Below are 22,640 nucleotides of genomic sequence, written 5' to 3'. Positions count from 1 at the left end.
TTCTACATATTGATCAGGGTTTTCTGAAAATTTGCCAGGTCCTTTTTATTTGCTTAGAATCTTGCAAGGAAGATGGAACCTTCTTGGGGCCAAACTCACCATGAGGCATTTTAGTCAATAGATACATTGAATGTGCCTTCCTTTTAGGGGGAAGATTTTTCATCCCTCACAGTCCTGGATAAGGAGGGCTTGAGGGTCTAACAGGTGGCTTTTCTTGAGAAGAGGCATCGGGGGGCAAGTCTGCAAGTTCTTGACTTTCTTGGTCCCTTAAAGGGGCCAGGAGGTTGACACCTTACAACTCTTACATAAGGAGCTTTTCTTTTATAATATAGATCTAACTTTAAGACAGTACTGTACTGAACACCTCCTTCAGGAAGCCAAGACTCTCCATCTTCCAGGAGATACTTCAGGCACCTCTTAGCATTGGTAGGTTCAGTATTAAGCCCTGACCCAAATCAGACTCCCAAGGAAGTCTGATGCCACCTTAAGCCATATGAGGTCGCCATGGAACCACTGATCGGGACTCAGCACTGGCTTTGACCCCTTGGTCAGGTCGGAGCCTTTCTGCTGTCCATTTCATTCACACATGGTCACATAGTGACTCCAACCTGCCACCCAATGCCCAGCTCCTTAAGGTTTCATTCCTTACTTCTTCTTTTTTTTTTTTTAATTTTTTTTTAACGTTTATTTATTTTTGAGACAGAGAGAGACAGAGCATAAACGGGGGAGGGTCAGAGAGAGGGAGACACAGAATCTGAAACAGGCTCCAGGCTCTGAGCTGTCAGCACAGAGCCCGACGCGGGGCTTGAACTCACGGACCGTGAGATCATGACCTGAGCCAAAGTCGGCCGCTTAACCGACTGAGCCACCCAGGTGCCCCTTTCGTTCCTTACTTCTTATAGAAATACTCAGGGCAACTCTGGGAAGTGATCAGGTTCCTCTTCTGCCTCTTAGGGGCAGGTCTACCAAAATGAACCTGGGTTCTTACCAGTTTTTGGGGCGGTGCTCCCTGAGCTGTTCCTGGGCCTTACTAAGTTCCAGTGTGCTTCCAGACCCTTGCCCCATCGCACTGGGAGGGGCTAGTCTCCTATGGATCAAGCAGTGCACTGGTGCCAGGCGAGGTTGCTTCTCCCCGTGCTCGGAGGTTCGCACCCCGGTGACAAAGGAGGTGGGAACGCACCATCTCCAAATCCCAGACGGGAGCCCCCAAGAGATACAGCAGGATTCTCGCATAGAGAGACGGGACACCGAGGGTTCCTTTGTCCAGGAAGCAACTTTCTTCATTGTGCCAGCTTAGGCTCAGTGGGTTCGAAATGAAAAACTGAGCCCCAAGTGCAGTGGAGTATAGCTTTTTATGCAATTCATACTTCTTTGTCTCCCATATATGGTGACACATAGAGTCTGATCAGACACAGTCCAAGTTACAAACTCGTGACAGACCTGTGCATACACAATACAGGAGTTGATTGCATCATGCTACTTTCCCTTGTTCTGAGGATGCCTCCACCACATTCCTTAGGGAGGGACGCTACCTCTGCCACAATTTCAGTGTAAGAAAGGAAAGATTGGGTAAAGAGCTCTGCTCTTGGGAAGGAAGCTTAGTCACGTGGTGGCAGACCAGTACCTAAGAAGGTATGTCCAGGAAGCAATTCCTTGTGGTCAGCCCAATGAACTTCAGAAACATTGATGTTGGGTACTCAGTTTTAACTTGTTTACTGTTCATTTCTGTTATTTTTCCCCTCTGTCATTATACTTGTAGTCAAAGTCTTTTTTACCTGGGATAGTGGTTTTGTGGTGAACAAATTGTATTCATCATTTGGGTGAAGCATTTCAAGGAAAGGAGAGCACCCCCTTCAAAAGTAGAAGATGGCTGAGAGTACCTGGGATTTTATACATATTTTCACCATTACCTCCTAATTGTTTAAATTAGATAGGTGGTGGGGCACCTGGGTGGCTCAGTCGGTTGGTGTCCGACTTCGGCTCAGGTCATGGTCTCATGGTTCGTGAGTTCAAGCCCCACGTCGGGCTCTGTGCTGACAGCTCAGAGCCTGGATCCTGCTTCAGATTCTGTGTCTCCCTCTCTCTCTCTGCCCCTAACCTACTTGCATTCTGTCTCTATCTCTCTCAAAAATAAATAAACATTAAAAAAAATTAGATAGGTGGTGATTTTATGCCAATTAGTGTGGGGGATAGGTATATATCTATTTAGGCAAATTCTTTGGAGATGCTTACAGTATGGAGTGGGATTCAGTTACAAATTAGGTGGTAGACTTACAATAAGAAAACTGAATAGCTTGATGGCTTCTAGGTTTTCACTGTATGGTTGCAAATTTTCTGAATTTCTTGTGAATTTCAAAATGCCATGCATAAGCACGAGTAAATTCTGATTTTCAACTTAATAATTTTTAGATTATTTTGTACAATGAAACACGTTTTCTCTTCACTCATTAATTTAACAAATTAACTTAATATATATAAATTCTTATAACAGTGCCTAGGAATTTGTAAGTTTTTACTCTTGCTATTAATAACTAAGAGCTAACGTAGCTAAGTGAGGTCTTTCTACTATATTATCAATAAGACATGGTAGGATGAACAAAGGTATGGACCAGCAACTGGAATATATTTGGATTAAGGATTTCAACAGTATATGATTATAGAGAATGGTATAAGACACATCCTCAAGATTCCTGACTGGCTATTTGTAATACAGTATGGATGTAATTAAGTCGTTAAGGGATTATTCTTGAACTTTTCAAAAGTTTTGAAAGTCGTTCTCCTGAATCAATTTAAAGCTATGGCTTATAAAAGTGCATAAATCCATAAGAGAAAGAAATATTTAAATTGCCTTCCTGAGCTTGGAGAACATTCTTTTTCTTTTTTTTTTCAAGCATAAGAACATTTTATTTTAAGAAATGTTAGCCTAAAAGAAATTAATTTATTTAAAATTTTAATTATAGTAGATTCCCAAAGTAAAATACCATCAATGATGTTTGTTAGGATGGTATTATCCTTAGTAGTACTATTAATATTAATACTATTTTTTTATTTAATTTTTTATTTTTAAAAATTTACATCCAAATTAGTTAGCATATAGTGAAAGAATGATTTCAGGAGTAGATTCTTTAATGCCCCTTACCTATTTAGCCAATCCCCCCTCCCACAACTCCTCCAGAGTGTCTGCTTGAATGTCTGACTCCTGATTTCAGCTCAGGTCATGTTCTCATGGTTCATGGATTCGAGACCCACACTTGGGCTTCTTCTCTCTCTGTCTCTCTCTCACTCTCTCTCTTCCTCCTTCTCTCTCTGGCCCTCCTCTGCTCTCTCTCTCTCAAAATAAATAAATAAACTTAAAAAAAAAAAGAAAGTGACAAGTCCAGTTGTCACAGGCAGGTATTTTAAGTTTATTAATTTTTTTCTTTTTTTTTAATTTTATTTTTTAGTTTTTAAAATTTACATCCAAATTATTTAGCATATAGTGAAACAATGATTTCAGGAATAGATTCCTTAATGCCCCTTACCCATTTAGCCCATCCCCCCTCCCGCAATCCCTCCAGCAACCCTCAGTTTGTTCTCCATATTTATGAGTCTCTTCTGTTTTGTCCCCCTCCCTGTTTTTATATTATTTTTGGTTCCCTTCCCTTATGTTCATCTGTTCTGTTTCTTAAAGTCCTCATATGAGTGATGTCATATGATTTTTGTCTTTCTCTGACTGACTAATTTCACTTAGCAAAATACCCTCCAGGTCCATCCACGTAGTTGCACATGGCAAGATTTCATTCTTTTTGATTGCTGAGTAATACTCCATTGTATGTATATATCAATCTTCTTTATCCATTCATCCATCGATGGACATTTGGGCTCTTTCCATACTTTGGCTATTGTTGATAGTGCTGCTATAAACATGGGGTTGCATGTGTCTCTTCGAAACAGCATACCTGTATCCCGTGGATAAATGCCTAGTAGTGCAATTGCTAGGTCTTAGGGTAATTCTATATTTAGTTTTTTGAGGAACCTCCATACTGTTTTCCAGAGTGGCTGCACCAGCTTGCATTCCCACCAGCAATGCAAAAGAGATCCTCTTTCTCTGCATCCCTGCCAGCATCTGTTGTTGCATGAGTTGTTAATGTTAGCCATTCTGACAGGTATGAGGTGGTATCTCATTGTGGTTTTGATTTGTATTTCCATGATGATGAGTGATGTTGAGCATTTTTTTCATGTGTCAGTTGGCCATCTGGATGTCTTCCTTGGAGAAGTATCTATTCATGTCTTTTGCCCGTTTCTTCACTGGATTATTTGTTTTTTTGGGTGTTGAGTTTGATAAGTTCTTTGTAGGTTTTGGATACTAACTCTTTATCTGATATGTCATTTGCAAATATCTTCCCCCATTCTGTCAGTTGCCTTTTAGTTTTGCTGATTGTTTCCTTTGCTGTGCAAAAGATTTTTATTTTGATAAGGTCCCATAGTTCATTTTTGCTTTTGTTCCCTTTGCCTCCGGAGACGTGTTGAGTAAGAAGTTGCTGTGGGAAAGATCAAAGAGGTTTTTGCCTGCTGTCTCCTTGAGGATTTTGATGGCTTCCTGTCTTAAATTGAGGTCTTTCATCCACTTTGAGTTTATTTTTGTGTATGGTGTAAGAAAGTGGTCCAGGTTCATTCTTCTGCATGTTGCTGTCCCGTTTTCCCAGCACCACTTGCTGAAGAGACTGTCTTTATTCCATTGGATATTCTTCCCTGCTTTGTCAAAGATTAGTTGGCCATACGTTTGTGGGTCCATTTCTGGGTTCTCTATTCTGTTCCATTGATCTGAGTGTCTGTTCTTGTGCCAGTACCATACTGTCTTGATGATTACAGCTTTGTAGTGTAGCTTGAAGTCCGAGATTGTGATGCCTCCTGCTTTGGTTTTCTTTTTCAAGATTGCTTTGGCTATTTGGGGTCTTTTCTGGTTCCATACAAATTTTAGGATTATTTGTTCTAGCTCTGTGAAGAATGCTGGTGTTATTTTGATAGGGATTGCACTGAATATGTAGACTGCTTTGGGTAGTATCGACATTTTAACAATATTTGTTCTTCCTATCCAGGAGCATGGAATCTTTTTCCATTTCTTTGTGTCTTCTTCAATTTCTTTCATAAGCTCTCTATTGTTTTCAGTGTATAGATTTTTCACCACTTTGGTTAGATTTATTCCTAGGTATTTTATGGTTTTTGGCACAATTTTAAATGGGATTGATTCCTTAATTTCTCTTTCTGTTGCTTCATTGTTGGTATATAGGAATGCAACTGATTTCTGTGCATTGATTTTATATCCTGAAACTTTGCTGAATTCATGGATCAGTTCTTTTGGGTTTTACATGTAGAGTATCATGTCATCTGCATGTAATCTTTTGGGTTTTACATTAGAGTATCATGTCATCTGCGAAGAGTGAAAGTTTGACCTCCTCCTGGCCTGTTTGGATCCTTTTATTTCCATGTGTTGTCTGATTGCAGAGCCAATAGCGGAAGGCTCTCAGTTTTTCCCCACTGAGGATGACATTAGTGTTGGGTCATTCATATATGGCTTTTTTGATCTTGGGGTATGATCTTTCTATCTCTACTTTTCTGAGGGTTTTTATCAAGAAAGAATGCTTTATTTTGTCAAATGTTTTTTGTGCATCAATTGAGAGGATCATATGGTTTTTGCCCTTTCTTTTATTGATGTGATGATTCACATTGATTGTTTTGTGGATATTGAACCAGCCCTGCATCCCAGGTATAAATCCCACTTCGTTGTGGTGAATATTTTTTTAAATTTTTTTTAATGTTTATTTATTTTTGAGACAGAGAGAGACAGAGCATGAAGGGGGAGGGTCAGAGAGAGAGGGAGACACAGAATCCGAAGCAGGCTCCAGGCTCTGAGCTGTCAACACAGAGCCCGACGCAGGGCTCGAACTCACGGACTGTGAGATCATGACCTGAGCCGAAGTTGGACGCTTAACCGACTGAGCCACCCAGGTGCCCCGTGAATATTTTTTTTAATGTATTGTTGGATCTGGTTGGCTAGTATCTTCTTTAGGACTTTTGCATCCATGTTCATCAGGGAAATTGGTCTATAGTTCTCCTTTTTAGTGGGGTCTCTGTCTGGTTTTGGAATCAAGGTAATGCTGGCTTCATAGAAAGAGTTTGGAAGTTTTCCTTCCATTTCTATTTTTCGGAACACCTTCAAGAAAGTAGGTGTTAACTCTTCCTTAAATGTTTGGTAGAATTCCCCTGGAAAGCCATCTGGCCCGGACTCTTGTTTTTTGGGAGTTTTTTGATTACTAATTCGATTTCTTTACTGGTTATGGGTCTGCTCAAATTTTCTGTTTCTTCCTGTTTTTGTTTTGATAGTGTATATGTTTCTAGGAATTTGTCCATTTCTTCCAGATTGCCCATTTTATTGGAGTATAATTGCTCATAATAGTCTCTTATTATTGTTTTTATTTCTGCTGTGTTGGTTGTGATCTCTCTTCTTTCATTCTTGATTTTATTTATTTGGGTCCTTTTCTTTTTCTTTTTGATCAAAGTGGCTAGTGGTTTGTCAATTTTATTAATTCTTTCAATGAACCAGCTTCTGGTTTCATTGATCTGTTCTACTGTTTTTTTGGTTTCGATAGCATCAATTTCTGCTCTAATCTTTATTTCCGGTCTTCTGCTGGTTTGAGGTTTTATTTGCTGTTCTTTTTCCAGCTCATTAAGTCATAAGGTTAGGTTGTGTATCTGAGATCTTTCTTCCTTCTTTAGGAAGGCCTGGATTGCTATATACTTTCCTCTTATGACTGCCTTTGCTGCATCCCAGAGGTTTTGGGTTGTGGTGCTATCATTTTCATTGACTTCCATATACTTTTTAAATTTCTTCTTTAACTTCTTGGTTTGCCCATTCATTCTTTACTAGGATGTTCTTCAGTCTCCAGTATTTGTTACCTTTCCAAATTTTTTCTTGTGGTTGATTTTGAGTTTCATAGCATTGTGGTCTGAAAATATGCACGGTACAATCTCAATCTTTTTGTACTTACTTAGGGCTGATTTGTGTCCCAGGATATGGTCTATTCTGTAGAATGTTCCATGTGCACTGGAGAAGAATGTATATTCTGCTGCTTTAGGATGAAATGTTCTGAATATATCTATTAAGTCCATCTGTTAAGTCCAGTGTGTCATTCAAAGCCATTGTTACCTTGTTAGTTTTTTTGATTAGGTGATCTGTCCATTGCTGTGAGTGGGGTGTTGAAATACCCTACTATTATTACTATCAATGAGTTTCTTTATGTTTGTGATTGATTTATATAATTGGGGGTGCCACATTTGGTGCATAAATATTTACAATTGTTAGGTCTTCTTGGTGGATAGACCCCTTGATTATGATATAATAATGCCCTTCTGCATCTCTTGATACAGTCTTTATTTTAAAGTCTAGATTGTCTGATACAAGTGTGGCTACTCTGGCTTTCTTTTGTTGACCATTAGCGTGATAGATGGTTCTCCATCCCCTTACTTTCAATCTGAAGGTGTCTTTAGGTTTAAAGTCAGTCTGTTGTAAACAGCATATAGATGGATCTTGTTTTCTTATTCATTCTGTTACCCTATGTCTTTATTTACTTATTAAAAATTTTTTTTCAAGGCTTATTTATTTTTGAGAGATAGAGCGTGAGCAGGGGAGGGGCAGGGAGAGGGGGAGACACAGAATCCAAAGCAGGCTCCGGGCTCTGAGCTGTCAGCACAGAGCCTGATGCGGGACTTGAATGCACAGACTATGAGATCATGACCTGAGCCAAAGTTGGACGCCCAAGCCACTGAGCCACCCAGATGCCCCTACCCTATGTCTTTTGATTGGAGCATTGAGTCCATTGACATTTAGAGTGAGTACTGAAAGATGAATTTATTGCCATTATGTTGTTTTAGAGTTGGGGTTTCTGGTGGTGTTCTCTGGTTCTTTCTAGTTTTTGTTGCTTTGGGTATCTATCTATCTATCTATCTACCTATCTATCTTTTCATCTTTTCTCCCCTCTGAGAGTCCCCCTTAAAATTTCATGCAGGGCCAGTTTAGTGGTCACAAACTCCTTTAATTTTTGTCTGTGAAACGTTTTATCTCTCCTTGTATTTTGAATGAGAGCCTTGCTGTATAAAGAATTCTTGGCTGCATTTTTTCTGATTCAGCACATTGAATATATCCTGCCACTCCTTTCTGGCCTGCCAAGTTTCTGTGGATAGGTCTGCTGCAAACCTGATCTGTCTTCCCTTGTAGGTTAAGGAATTTTTTTTCCCTTGCTGCTTTCATGATTCTTTCCTTGCATGAGTATTTTGTGAATTTGACTGTGATATGCCTTGTTGATGGTCAGTTTTTGTTGAATCTAATGGGGGTCCTTTGTGCTTCCTGGATTTTGACGTCTGTATCTTTTCCCAGGTTAGGAAAGTTTTCCACTATGATTTGCTCACATAACCCTTCTACTCCTATTTCTCTCTCTTCCTCTTCTGGGACCCCCTATGATTCTGACGTTGTTCCTGTTTTTTTTTGTTGTTGTTGTTTTAATTTTGTTTTGCATTTATTTATTTGAGAGAGACAGTGTGAGCAGAGGAGGGGCAGAGAGAGAGGGAGATAGAGAATCAGAAGCAGGCTCCAGTCTCTAAGCTGTCAGCACAGAGCTGGATGAAGGGCTCTAACCCATGAACTGTGAGATCATGACCTGAGCTGAAGTCGGATGCTTAACTGACTGAGCTACCCAGGGGCCCCTGACGTTGTTCCTTTTTAATGAGTCATGGATTTCTCTAATTGTTAAATCGTCCTCTTTTGCCTTAATTTCCCTCTCTTTTCTTTTCTGCTTCATTATTCTCCATAAGTTTGTTCTCTATGTTGCTGATTCTCTGTTCTGCCTCATCTATCCTTGCCGCCACAGCATCCATCCGAGATTGCAGCTCAGTTATAGCATTTTTTATTTCATCCAGACTATCTTTTACTTCTTTTATCTCTGCAGAAAGGGATTCTAATCTATTTTCAACTCCAGCTAGTATTCTTATTATCACGATCTAAATTCTGATTCAGACATCTTGGTTGTATCTGTATTGGGTAAGTCCCTGGCTGTCATTTCTTCCTGCTCTTCCTTTCGGGGTGAATACCTCATTTCGTAATTTTGAAAGGAGAAAAGGACTTAATGTGCAAAAAAATTAAAATTAAAATTAAAAAAAAATTATAATTTTAAAAACTAAAAAAAACCACACAAAATCAAATAAGCGATGTTAGATTCTAGGTGTGTTTTGGTCTGGGTGTTGAAAGGGGCTTGATAGATAAAAAAGGGGAAAGAAAAAAAAGAAAACCGTTTGAAAATTTGAAAAAAATGAATACACTGAAGTAGACTTAAATGAAATGATGGAAGTAAAATAGAATTTGAAAAAATTTACACAAAAGTAAAAAATATAGTAGAAAAACATTTAAAATATTTTTAATAAAAATTGAAAATAAAAATGAATTTTTTGTCTTTTTGTATTCAAGAAAAAGAGAAAAAAGAAAGAAAAAAACAACAAAGAAAAAGAAAATTAAATAGATGGACCGGCGAATAGACTGAAATGTGACTGAAAATACTTCATTTTCCCCTGCAAGTCAAACTATGAAGTGCTTTATAGTCCGTAAACTAAGCAGGCGAAGAGACTTGTATTCCTTACGAGCGAGGTTGGCCTAGTTAGGTGGGGCTTAATGTAACTGCTCCATTCTCCACTAGATGGTGCTGCTTAGCTTAGTAGGGTGGATTGTTGTGGTGCTTGTAGGTGTGTATGTGCATGCGTGGGAGCGGTGAAAATGGCATCACCCAGCTACCCAGTCTCTAGTATTGGAACTCTGTTCTCCCCCATCAGCAATAGCGCACCCATCCTTTGTCTTTGGCTTCCGTCCACTCCCCACTTTTACACAGTCTGTGACCAAGCCCCAAGCAGCACCGCCGTCCTGAGTTTTGCCTCAGATGCGGCTGTTTTTCCTGATTCCTTACTTCTGAGGGACTGTGGCTTTGACCCGTTCTGCCCCTCTGCAGGAGGGTCTCACTGAGCAACGGCCAGGTGCTGGCCTCACCCAGGAACGTTTGCGAGACTGTGCTGCTGCCAATGCCCAGAGACTGTGCTGGGTGCCAGCGAGCCCCAGAAAAAGTTCACAAGATAGTGTAGCAGCAGCATTTCAGGGATTATGGAAAAACACAACACGTGTCTGGCACTAGGCTTCACTCTTAACAAAACTGTTCCAGCACCAGAAAACATGGTTGTTCTCCTGGGTCCACTGGGGCCTTGTCTTTGGGGACCCACATAGCCTCTACCAGGTGTCCTCCCAGCAGGGGAACCACCTCTCCCTGTGTGGCCTGAAGAACCCCAGACTCCACTCTGCTCCTGCGGATTCGCCCTTCCCACCAGAGCACCGCCAGGTATGGAGCTGTGGAGTTTCAGACTCTGCACTCCCCCTGTTTATAGAGTCTTAAAGGAGGGAATTTAAACCCTCTCCTTTCTCCTTTCTCCTTTCTCCCTTTTTAGTTTAGTGGAAAAAAAAACTGTTTCCATTTTTCCACTTTCTCTCCAGCTGCTTTTGGGGAGAGTGCTTTGCCCGTATGCTCCCCCCCACCATCTCTGTCCTCTCTCCACATGTAAGAGACTCCCTGCCCTCTGCAGCTTCTCTCTCCCCCACTTCACCTCTCTGAGTTGTGTACCTGCTGAATTGTGTGGTTCAGGTTGTTCATAGTGTTGTGTAATCCTCAGATTAGTTTTCTAGCTGTGCAGGATGATTTAGTGTTGGTCTGGCTGTATTCATGCACACAAGACACACAAAAAACTTCCAAGCTGTTCTGCCATCTTGGCTCCTCTCTGATAAAAATGTATTTAAAAATGTTTTGTTTTTACATTTTATTTATTTTTGATAGACAGAGACAGAGCACAAGTGGGGGAGGGACAGAGAGAGAGGGAGACACAGAATCTGAAGCAGGCTCCAGGCTCGGAGCTGTCAGCACAGAGCCTGACGCAGGGCTTGAACTCACAAACCGCGAGATCATGACCTGAGCCAAAGTCGGACGTTTAACTGACTGAGCCACCCATGCGCCCCCAAAATGTATTTTTTAAAAAAGTTTACTTATTTATTTATTTTGAGAGAGACAGGGAGACTTCAAGCAGGGGAGAGGCAGAGAGAGAGGAAAAATCTCTAGCAGGCTCTGCACTGTCAATGCAGAGCCTGATGTGGGGCTCAAACTCCTGAAGCATGAGAAATGACCTGAGCCAAAATCAAGAGGTGGTCGTTTTACTGACTGTGCCACCCAGGTTCTCCTGATTGATAAAAATTTAAAGTGACTCTTGTAGGAGCATGAAACTTGGGATGGATATGTAAAAGAATTTGAAAAAATAAGTCAAGAAAGATGAAGGAAGCCAAAATAGTGCTTATTATATGCTGGGTGCCTTATATGCACTATTTTATTTATTCTCCCAAGAACACCACAATGAGACTGTTAATTATAGGTGAGCATTCTGAGACATAAAAGTTAATTGCCCAAGGTCAGATTGCTAGTAACTGGCCTTGTAAGCATAAGGGTCATAGATGTGGGATGCTAGCCCTGAGGTCATTGCTGGCCATAGACAGGCTTAATCCAGACAGAAAACATGAGAAATCTGTGTTTATGTGTTCTGCATAAAGAACCTCTTAATTATCCAGGGCACTGACAAGAGGGTTCCAGTGAGGACTGAGTGAAGTAATGTGGACTGAATCTACAGTTTTACCAAAGCAGGGTAGGGCTGGGAAGAGGAAAATCTGGGGAAACTATAGGTAGAGTCCCCATAGCTCTTTCTGCAGCACAGACTAGTATGTGGCTACCTGCAACCCTATAAGATAGCCTCTCATTATGAGCAAGGATTCATATGTGCCCATGGCAGTTGGGTCCTGGTTTGCTGGGGTTATCAACTCTGCAGTACAAACTGCATTTGTGGTACAATTGACCTTCTGTAGGAATAATGTCATCAATCATTTCTCCTGTGAACTTCTTGCTATCATGAAACTGGCCTGTGCTGACATCTCAGGCAGTGAGTTCATCAGGCTCATGGTCACAACACTGTATATTGACTGTTAATAATCGTTATCTTTTACACGTTAATCATTGTCAGCATCCTCATATTTGCTTTTCTAAGGGGAGAAACAAAGTATTCTACACCTGCTCAGCCCATCTGACTATGGTAATAATATTCTACAGAACCATTCTCTTCATGTACATGAAGCCCAAGTCTAAAGACACACTTAATTCAGATGATTTCAGTGCTACTGACAAACTGATATCCATGTTCTATGGGGCGATGACTCCAGTGATGAATCCTTTAATCTACAGTCTCAGAAACAAGGATGTGAAGGAGGCAGCTTTAAGGCAGCTTCTTTAGCAAGTTAAAGCAAAAGGTGATTGGACTGTGAACACATTGGACTTTGTTGAAACTTTAGAATTATGTTGGAAGTTTGGTTACTTTTACTTTTTTTTTGCACTTTTGTATATTATTTAGCAATTTTTCATAATGACATATAGCATTTCAATATTATGGCATGCTCACTATAGAGAATTTGCAAGATACAGACAGTAGGGTGAGGGAAATAAAGAGGTCACCTATTACTCTAACACTAGGAGATGGGTTTCAAGCGTTTTGAACAATATCTTTTGTGTTCTGTATATACTGCAATGTTGGAATTGGGTATTATATGTCTTTTTATGTTCACCTTCATACATAGTCCTATTTCATATGCATCACTTCATCAAATGCTTCAAAATAAATAAGTTCTCTGTTGTGAGAAAAGCAAAACAGAAAAATCCTCAAAACTGCACCCACATTCTCCAGTGGAGAGCCTTGTGTTGTAGTTTCACATTAATCTCAAAATCCTCCTAAGTCATTTGGAGATACTATTTTCTTGGAGAATATGTTTCCTGTGGAACTAAGTGTGCGAGCATTTGGGACTATTGAGGGAAACGGGTAAATGCCTTAAGGATGGAGCCTATGCAATCAATCAGAACGTCCTTATTTTATCTTCTTTCTTTGTTTCAGCTTACATGTTAGCTCTAGCATAAAGAAAATTTTGCAAAATTAAAACTGGGTTGGAAAAATCAGTCTATTGGTCTAGACAGTAATGTGGACAAGTGTTGGGTTAGATGGCGTCATATCCATGCCCATTTAGGAGAAGCCAGGCTTTTTGATATCCTGAGATCATTCCAATACTTTTCCAAAACTTAGAAGAGTATCTAAGTTCTTGATTTCTAGTGTGGACCTGCATTGATGTCTTGTCTCTCTTACTAATAGCTTTGTCACCTTAGTGATCTGAGAAGGTAGATTTGGGGGGATGTCACACAGGATGTGATATTATCTTGATTTTGCTTGGCTTCCTCCTCAAATTTTTACTCTATCTGAAGAACATTTCTAATTTACAGGCCAACAGGAATGAGAAAGTGTGTTCAAGAGTAAGCCACATTCTAGGAAATCCATTAGGCTGGATAAAATTTATATTGATGGAACAGTAAAGTTAGAAGATGTTAGAGATTAACATATTTTACATAGGCAAATAAGAGTTAAATGCTTGTGGTATTTGGGTATATTAATGTCACTTTTCCAAGTTCAGTTTTTAATTTTAATGGCAGGAATATCAAACAGTCATGAACTCTATTTAAGTCCCTTTAACTTCCATCCTAGATATGCACAGATTAAATCTGATGGCAAAGGTTGAGACTATTGATGTATTAGAATCACACCCTAGTGAATAGGCTGTAAAAACCTATTAGTGGGGTGTTTGGGTGGCTCACTTGGTTAAGCATCAGACTCTTGATTTCAGCTCAGGTCTGCTCTCCCACTTCCTGAGCTGGAGCCCTGCAATGAGCTGTGTGCTGACAGCACAGAGTGTGCTTGCAATTCTCTCTCTCCCTCTCTCTCTGCCCCTCCCCAGCTTGGGTGCTCTCTCTCTCTCAAAACAAACAAACAAACAAACAAACAAACAAACATAAAAATCTATTAGTTTCCATAAACACACTCAACAGACTTTTATTTCCTGAAGAATTCCTGGTATGTAGAAAACCTCTAGAGTCAAGCATATTGTGTTTGACCCACAGGCCATTTTGGATACTCAGACTCTACTTTTTGTTTTTGTTTTTGTTTGTTTGTTTGTTTGTTTGTTTGAGCTTAAATCAAACTGCTTCCATAAGCTCTCTGGGATGACTGACCTAGGGCCTAGTCTTCTATCAGACTTTAAATTTTTGAATCTACTTAATTAAAGAAAGTAGAAATTTTATTGTATCTTTACTAATGTCTTATTTAATTTTGAGAGAGAGAGAGAGAAAATGAACAAGTGGGGGAGGGGCAGAGAGAGAGAGAGAGGGACAGAAAATCCAAAACAGGCTCTGCACTGACAGCAGTCAACCTGGTGTGGGGCTTTAACTCACAAACGGTGAGATCATGACCTGAGCAAATCAGATGCTCAACCAAACTGAGCCACCCAGATGCCCTGAAAGTAGAAATTTTAATATGCATATTTCTCCTCAGAAGAGAAGATGAAGATAGTTTTTTCCCTGTCAGTGTTGCAGAATAAATTCTGAAGAAAAGAAAAACAAGTCATCTGTTTTGATTTATCCATATGTTCAAATTGCTAGGCATACGTGTTATCACTATAATACCGATATGCTTTATTTAATACTTCAGCCTCTACAGGGTTTTTCCATTCAGGAAATTTATTTTAAAAGACTTTTCTGTTTTTCCAATTCTCATTTAATTAGGATTTTGTGACTTGGAAAACTTAAATTTCCTGACAATTCTGGGAAGGAATTATTGCATAGAAACACTTCCATACTATTATTTAATAATAATAAATGAAATATTTTTTTCCCATTCAGAGTGTATTCTATCATTTGTAACTAATCCCTGATTGATGCGTATGGCATATGAGGTCATCTTTGCTTTGGTCTGTTTAGTTTCATCTTCCACCAACCCCCATATGCCTCTCTGTTTATATTCTTGTGATGCTGCATTATTTTTATTTCCCTGCCTTCATCATGCCATTTCTTGTCTTATACCATGGTGTTATTATTTCTTCTTCCTGGATGTCCTTCCTCATATTATTTACCTCTAAAAATCCCACTCAAAAAGTTCAGGTATCACCTCTCCTGGCAAGTGTGTCTTGATTCTGAGTTACTTGTCACTTATACTTCCATAGCACATTAAACCATCATTTTATTTTATTTTCTATTTTTGAGAGAAAGAGAGTGGGGGAAAAGCAGAGGGAGAGGGAGATAGAGAATCTCAAGCAGGCTCTACTCCCAACACAGAGTCCTATCTGCAGCTCGATCTTAGGACTGTAGGATCATTCAGGACATGAGCTGAAATCAATAGTCAGACACTTAACCACTGAGCCACTCAGGTGCCCATAAACCATCATTTTAATTGCAGCATTACGACCTTTTATTGAAATCATCTGATTACATGGATATTTTTATTACTACCTATAGGACAGGTAGAGACTGCATCTTGGGCATTTTTATATTCATAGAAATTCTTACTATCGGCTTCATTGAGTAATTGAGTATGTATATAATAAATATCATATAAACAGTGATTTTAGAAAATATAAAACACTTAATAGAAATATGGGTAGAAGACATGAGTATACAACACATATACAAGACAATACAGCTATTTAAGACACAACAAAAGTTAAATATTATAGTAGTTAAAAATTCCATTAAAAGGCATGATGAGATACTATTTTAAGCCCTTTAGATTACCAAAAAAAAATCCCAAACTATTGAAAGCATCATTGATGACAAGAGCAAGAGAAAAATCAGCAGTACTGTAATACTGGTGGGAGCATAAACTAGTATTATCTTTTAGATTCATAAAAATCTTCACTGTTTTTGGCCACATCATTTCACTTCTTGAATTCGATTTTAACAAAGTGATTTGAACTAATTTTGTTAAAAATGATTTAAAAAGAAAAAGAAAAAAATATCATTCAAAAGTAAACAGACTTAACGTTCGTTTTTGGATCTCTAGAGGGGCAAATGATTTTAGCTTGATTTATTATGTTGTTTTATAATGAAGATCAGGCTCCTTTCTGAACTATGGTTGTTTTCAGCTTTGTTTCTTAAACCTTTATATATTATCTGAGGATATCTTTTCTTTCCTTGCCTTTCTTTTCCCTTCTCCTTTCTTCCTTCTAAAAAAACATTTTCCTTTCCTGTACAAAGACTGTGTATTACTTTTAGAATATCTACAATGTGAATGTGTTCATTCAAAAAGTAAACTTTTATTATAAGACAATTTATAAAGTGACTATAAAATTGTACAGTAAATAATCTATACTTCCAAAAAGGTTGTGTGTGTGTGTGTGTGTGTGTGTGTGTGTCTGTGTGTGTGTGTCTGTGTGTGTCTGTGTGTGTTTGCATGTGTGTAAGACAGGGAGAAAAAGAGATTGAAAAATTGAGAGAGAATTCAGTTGGGGAAATTTTGATGACTGTACATGAGCCTCTTTATGATTTTTGTGTGAAACAGTGTAATGGGCCTCTTGTAATTAGGTCTTCAGGGCTTTATTTCTGAAGTCTCATGTTTTATACATATTTCATTTATGAAGCAATTTAAAGTTGTCCATAGAGGTTTAGAGAGATCCTTAAGAACATTTAAATTGTGTCCTAAAGAATGGAGCAGATTCTTTAGATATTTGTGGGTCCACAATGGGGCAGTGTTTTAGCCTGGGCTTTATGGGGAAATTGCCCCATTCCTAAAATGTATGGTTAAGTATCAATTTCCTTCCTATTTCGAACTAGAGGAATCTAATGGTGCTTTGTCTGAACTAGCAGAATTTATCTTTGTATTCACACCTGTAACAGTCATGTGTCTATAAATGTCAAACACTCAGTGAGTTTCTATGGCCAAGTGATTACTCACTAGTAGCTGCCTCTTTGGAGGCTCAGCTACTAATGTGGAGTCATGAAGATTGGCTGCAAGTAGAAAAGCAGGACAAAATCATCTGTTGCTGCAACCTAGAGAGACAGGCAGTCTCTGGTTTGAAGGTAAGTTACTGCAAAGACAGGAAACAAACTTATCATCGATAAGTAGGAGTTGGACTGATGGTTTAAAAGTGTCAATTTTGAACATGAGATGTTTTTCTCATTGAGAGATTGAGTGTTAGAAAGGGAATTTAAGGGTCTAGTGACTGCGATGTGGTGGGGAGAAAAGAGCTATGAGACCAAAAGAGCAGTTCTGTATGCAGAGACCACTGCACAACCAACTGGAAGGAATTTGCCCAGCAGGATGAGTTACTTTTTATTAACGTTCAGCTTTTTAGTGTGTTACCTAGTATTTGGACACTGTTATTTACTTGAGCGAATTGAGGCTTACTATAGGGTGTACAGTAGACTATGTGTTCTTTGGGAAACAAGTCATCGCTGGTCCTCTAGCAACAGCTCAGTTCCATTTGGTTCAGTCACTTAAGAACCAGGTGAACTGTGTTCCAGGGCCTCTTTATACAGAGATAACATACGAAGAGGATCCTATGACCAATTTGGATTTTTTTAAAGAAACTGAACATTATCATTTTGTGAACTGAAAAAGAAAATTTACCAAAGCAATGCATAGCCAGAAAGACACCTGCTTGGGCATTATTCTAGTATGTTTGCATGCAGTATTGGGGACTATTTTGAATATCTGCTTTTCGATCATTAGGTTATAATTGTAAAAGTGAGTAGCTTTTCCTTTTCCTTTTCCTTTTTATGTCAAGAGGCTTGCTAAAAATGTTAAAATAGTCTTAGTCAAAAAAGTTAGTCATGTGTTTTAAGACAAGGAACACACTGGTACCTTACTACAACCCTATCTTTTTATAGAGGGAATTGAATTTGATATAAGGCAGAACTTGAGATGATTTTTGCCATTTTGGCACCTAGTTTTCTGGTGTCCAGAAGATTGGGGTGACTGTGATAAAGTGTATTAGGATCTGTACGTAGGATGAAATAATACCATTTGTCAGAACATTGTGTGTGATCTGATTAAGCTTTTAAGCTACATGTACTTGATAAAGAAATGATAAAGAGATAAAGAGATGCAGATGACTCTAACAGAAGGAAGAAATGAACGGAGAAGCATGAAGGAAACCACTGACAATGGGAACCACTGTTGTGCTAATTGGTTATATGCACCAGCTCATGTAGTCATATCAACAAATAATATGATATAGGTGTTTTTATCTTCATCCTGTAGTGAGGGATGGTGATAATCAAAAACCTGCCCAGGCCATCTAGTTAAGAGGCAGAGACAGTGTTTGACCTAAGTTTGCCTCCAAAGTCTGTGTGCTTGACAGTGGTATGGAATGTGTTTGTTAGAATATCATGTAGCATGGGGATAGCTAATGGAACAATGACTTTGACAGATGATTTTTTTACAGGTGTGCATATAATCTTCACTATTCAAAGGACCCCTCTGTACATAATACCCTTGGGGGTCTCAAGTGGTTTGAGACCTAACCCAGAAAAGTATGACAAATTCTATAAGATGGAAATCTTCTAAAAAATTAAATAATTTTAAAAGCTCGGGCAAAGAGGATTTTAAAACAGGAAAATCAGATTTGGCTTTGGGTGACCCCACGAAGACTAGTTATGGTCTGAAATGAGAAGATGGATCCTTATTTCAGAGCAAAGTGCCTCATAACATTAGGTGGACAAAGGAATTGAGAATGGAACAAGAATAATAGCTAGCATTTATTGAGCTATTATTTTGTTTGGGGAATTTTACTACTCATAAAAGCAATAATGCATTTAATGGAAAGGAAATGACATAGGATATAAGGATAGACCCTTAACCTGGTCAAAGAATAGTTTACAGCTTGATGGTGGGACAGGAGATGGTTATGGGCCTGAAAATCCTAATGATACTATTTAAGTATAGTGAGTATTGAAAATTTGACTATATTTAGAGTACCTATTAGTCTCCAAGTCTCATGTAGTGTGTAATACTGAACAAGTTAGAACAATTTTCAAACATACAGCCTTGTGTCCTATGACAATGGATGGTTTGATGTAGTATATGTCATGTAGTGATGTAAGTGAAAGGAGAGAGAGAGGCAGGCAGTGAATCTCAAGAGCTTTAATGTTGCTTTTTAAATAATAAGCAATCTATTCATAGAGTGCCAAAATTTCAAAAAGTAGTAAAAGATATACTGTAAATAGCCAACTTTCCATTCCTGTTAATCAGCTATCCATTTCATTTTCTGGCGATAACTATTCTTGTTTCTTTTTCTAGAGATATTCTATATATGAGCAAAAATGCATGTATGTATGTGTATCATAATACATATATAATATTTTTTCACAAATGTTAGTGTGTCATATATACTATTCTGAGCATTACTTTTCTAGTTAATATTTCTTAAAGATATTTCCACATCAATGCACAAAAAGGCCCATATTCTTTTTGACAGCAGAATAGTATTCCATTATTTCTATGTTCCCTTTTCCTGGAAATGTAAACTGTTTCCACATCTGCTAATACAGACAATATGTTAATGAATCAATTTGTATGTAAATCACTTTACACATGTGCTAGCATAACTAGTGATAATTACTTACAAGTAAATCTTGGTCAATGATTATATGTATGCTTTTATGATTTTGACATATATTTCCAAATTGTCCTCCATAGAGGATGTACCAATTAGAGTGTACATTGAGAATATAGGAGTTCCTGTCTCCTTGCCCTTAGGAGGCAAGCCATTAGAGGTGAAACCATGCCTTGTCCTTATGAGATCAGTGCATAGACATCTAAAGAATGAGTCATGGTGAGAGATGTAGGAAAATTCTCTGTAGCTCCCTGTGATGTTGGTCACTCAGTTTCTTGAAAACTTTTTTTAATATGTGTGTGTGTGTGTGTGTGTGTGTGTGTGTGTAGTGTTTGTATATTCATACTTATGTGTATAATTATATATAACCTTTAATGTACCAAATAAAATAACGATGTCAATTAACAGCAGGCACAACTTATATATACATATGTATGTATATTACCAATATGTATTTTAATATATACTTATATATTACATGTTATACATATATTTGTTGTATATGATATATAACTATATATTGTATATTATGCATAATTATGTATATTATATCCTTAGGGTATATTCTGAAATGTAGAATTTGGTAGAAAAGTCATGCATTTTTATCTGCGATTTTAAAAAAGAAAGATATTTGATAATTTATGGAAATTTAGATAATCTATTACATTATAATCTGAGGAAAATTCTGCAAATATACTCTAACCAAACCAAAATATAAATTAACATGTGGTCCTGAAGAGAATAAAAGAGAAACAGAAGAGAGAGGAACCAATAGTGAACAATGAGTAAATATAGAGTGGTAAATACATTGATGAAGAATATCCAATACGTATAGTGTAAGGGCTGAGAAAGAACTCTCAAAAAGGCTCATTGTAAGGAAATTATAAATACTTCTACATTATTTCACTGACTGACATTTAGGAATTTGAGGATAGAAATGGGGGAATAAAAGTATTCTTGTAGTTCTGTCTTCATTTAATGTTTGAGGGATAGTTTAGGAGTTAGGCAGCACTCTAGTAGAAAAAAATAATCATTATGAGCAAATGGTTGGGTCCTGTAAGTCAAATTTTGAGAGTAGAGAAAGAGAAGATATCCAGTTATGGAATGGTAAAATTGAGTAGAGTGTTCAAGTTAATGAAAACAAATAAGAGTGACAACTTAACCAGCAAAAATAAGGAAGTGGGAAAAAAAGAGAATGCACTAATGTAAAGTAAATAAGTTATAAAAATAAAGTATATGCAAATAAGAAAATTAAATAGATTAATAACTATATTTTAAAGTGAATGGACTACGTGGCAATGAGAAAGAATGAAATATGGCCTTTTGTAACAACGTGGATGGAACTGGAGAGTGTGATGCTAAGTGAAATAAGTCATACAGAGAAAGACAGATACCATATGGTTTCACTCTTATGTGGATCCTGAGAAACTTAACAGAAACCCATGGGGGAGGGGAAGGAAAAAAAAAGAAGAGGTTAGAGTGGGAGAGAGCCAAAGCATAAGAGACTGTTAAAAACTGAGAACAAACTGAGGGTTGATGGGGGGTGGGAGGGAGGGGAGGGTGGGTGATGGGTATTGAGGAGGGCACCTTTTGGGATGAGCACTGGGTGTTGTATGGAAACCAATTTGACAATAAATTTCATATATTAAAAAAAATAATAAATAAATAAATAAACCAATCATGGGAAAGTGAAAAAAAAATAAAGTGAATGGACTAAATACTTTCATATAAGACAGAGACTGTAAAAGGAGATTAAAAATTTAAACCAGATATATGTTACTTACAAGTAGTATACTTAAACAAAGCGAGAAAGAGAAAGAAAAGTTGAAAATAATGGGATGCACTAAGAGTAGGCAAAAGCTCCCAAACTAAGAGGAAACAGGAGTGTAATAGAAATATCCTAAAAGTGGAAAATAAAGCACAAAACAGGAGAAAGGCCAATTAAGAACATTCATAGTTTATAAAGATTATCAGCCTTTAACAACACAGAAGTAAGCATATAAAAAAATCCTACTTATATAGGCAGAACATGCTTACCAATATTTATATATAATTTATTAATTATAGATGACAGAAGTTAATTATTTCAAAGGTTTGAATAATACATTAAATAAACTTGATTATATGTATACATGTATGCATGTATTGTGTATCTATATAAAATCATATGTCTCTCTCAAAGAGAATTCATATCTTTTGTTAACATTTACAACATGGATCAAGTAATTGGCTGCCAAAGTCTCCATAACTAGAGAATTATAAGTCATTTCTCATATCATAAAATTGGAAATAACAAAAATCGAACACAAATATCTAATGACTAGAGTTCAAGAAACACACACTTGGGTAACTCCTGGTTTAAAGAGGAAAAGGAAAAATAATTATCTAGAAGTTAATGAAAAGAACATTTCATATCAAAATCTAAGTTTTTAGGAAACAACGTATTTTAAGAGCATGAATTACAGTTAGCAATAGGGAAGAAGGGAAATATTAACGAATTTAGTTCTTATTTCATGAAATTAGAAAATCCAAATAAGCTTGAAAAAATTTACAAACTTCTTCAGTTCATAAGACAGGGAAAAAAAGATTGGAAAGGATAAATCTATCCAAAAGCCTCCTTTCCTTTTTTGAGAAGATCTGTAATATAGGGAAATGCCTTGTGAGACTAATACAGAAAAAATATCACTTAAGATAGTAAGGAAAAAGGAGATAGAACGTCTCACAAGGGAGAGCACAGATTATAAGGATTAAATGCAACCCTATGACAACACATTTGTAGCAAAATATAAAGTATTAAAATGAACTTCTCTCAAATCTCCATGTTGAAATCTTACTTCTTTCTGAACAATCATCTATTTTGGTTTGATATTTCTTTTGAAACGTTAGTATTAGGAAATATTAGTAAATTAGATTACAAGGTAATCTAGTCTATGAGCCAAGTTCTCTGCAAATTGAATAATTAAGAATTTATACTCTGCAGCCATATGGCTTGGGGTTAATCTTAGTTATACCATTATTTAGCTATATGACCTTGACCTTAGGCAAATTACTTAACTTTTAT

The 22,640-nt window shown here is 37.5% G+C and overlaps 1 pseudogene; it reads left to right on the top strand.

Moving 5' to 3' along the window:
- The first annotated feature begins 1,089 nt into the window (after positions 1 to 1,089).
- Positions 1,090 to 15,335, top strand: LOC109269836 (olfactory receptor 13C9-like; annotated as a pseudogene).
- The last annotated feature ends 7,305 nt before the right edge of the window (positions 15,336 to 22,640 follow it).

Source organism: Panthera pardus, unplaced genomic scaffold (assembly GCF_024362965.1).
Source record: "Panthera pardus isolate Hobbes unplaced genomic scaffold, ASM2436296v1 HiC_scaffold_20, whole genome shotgun sequence".
In the NCBI taxonomy this organism is placed as follows: Eukaryota; Metazoa; Chordata; class Mammalia; order Carnivora; family Felidae; genus Panthera; species Panthera pardus.
This window is presented reverse-complemented; position numbering and strand designations above follow the sequence as displayed.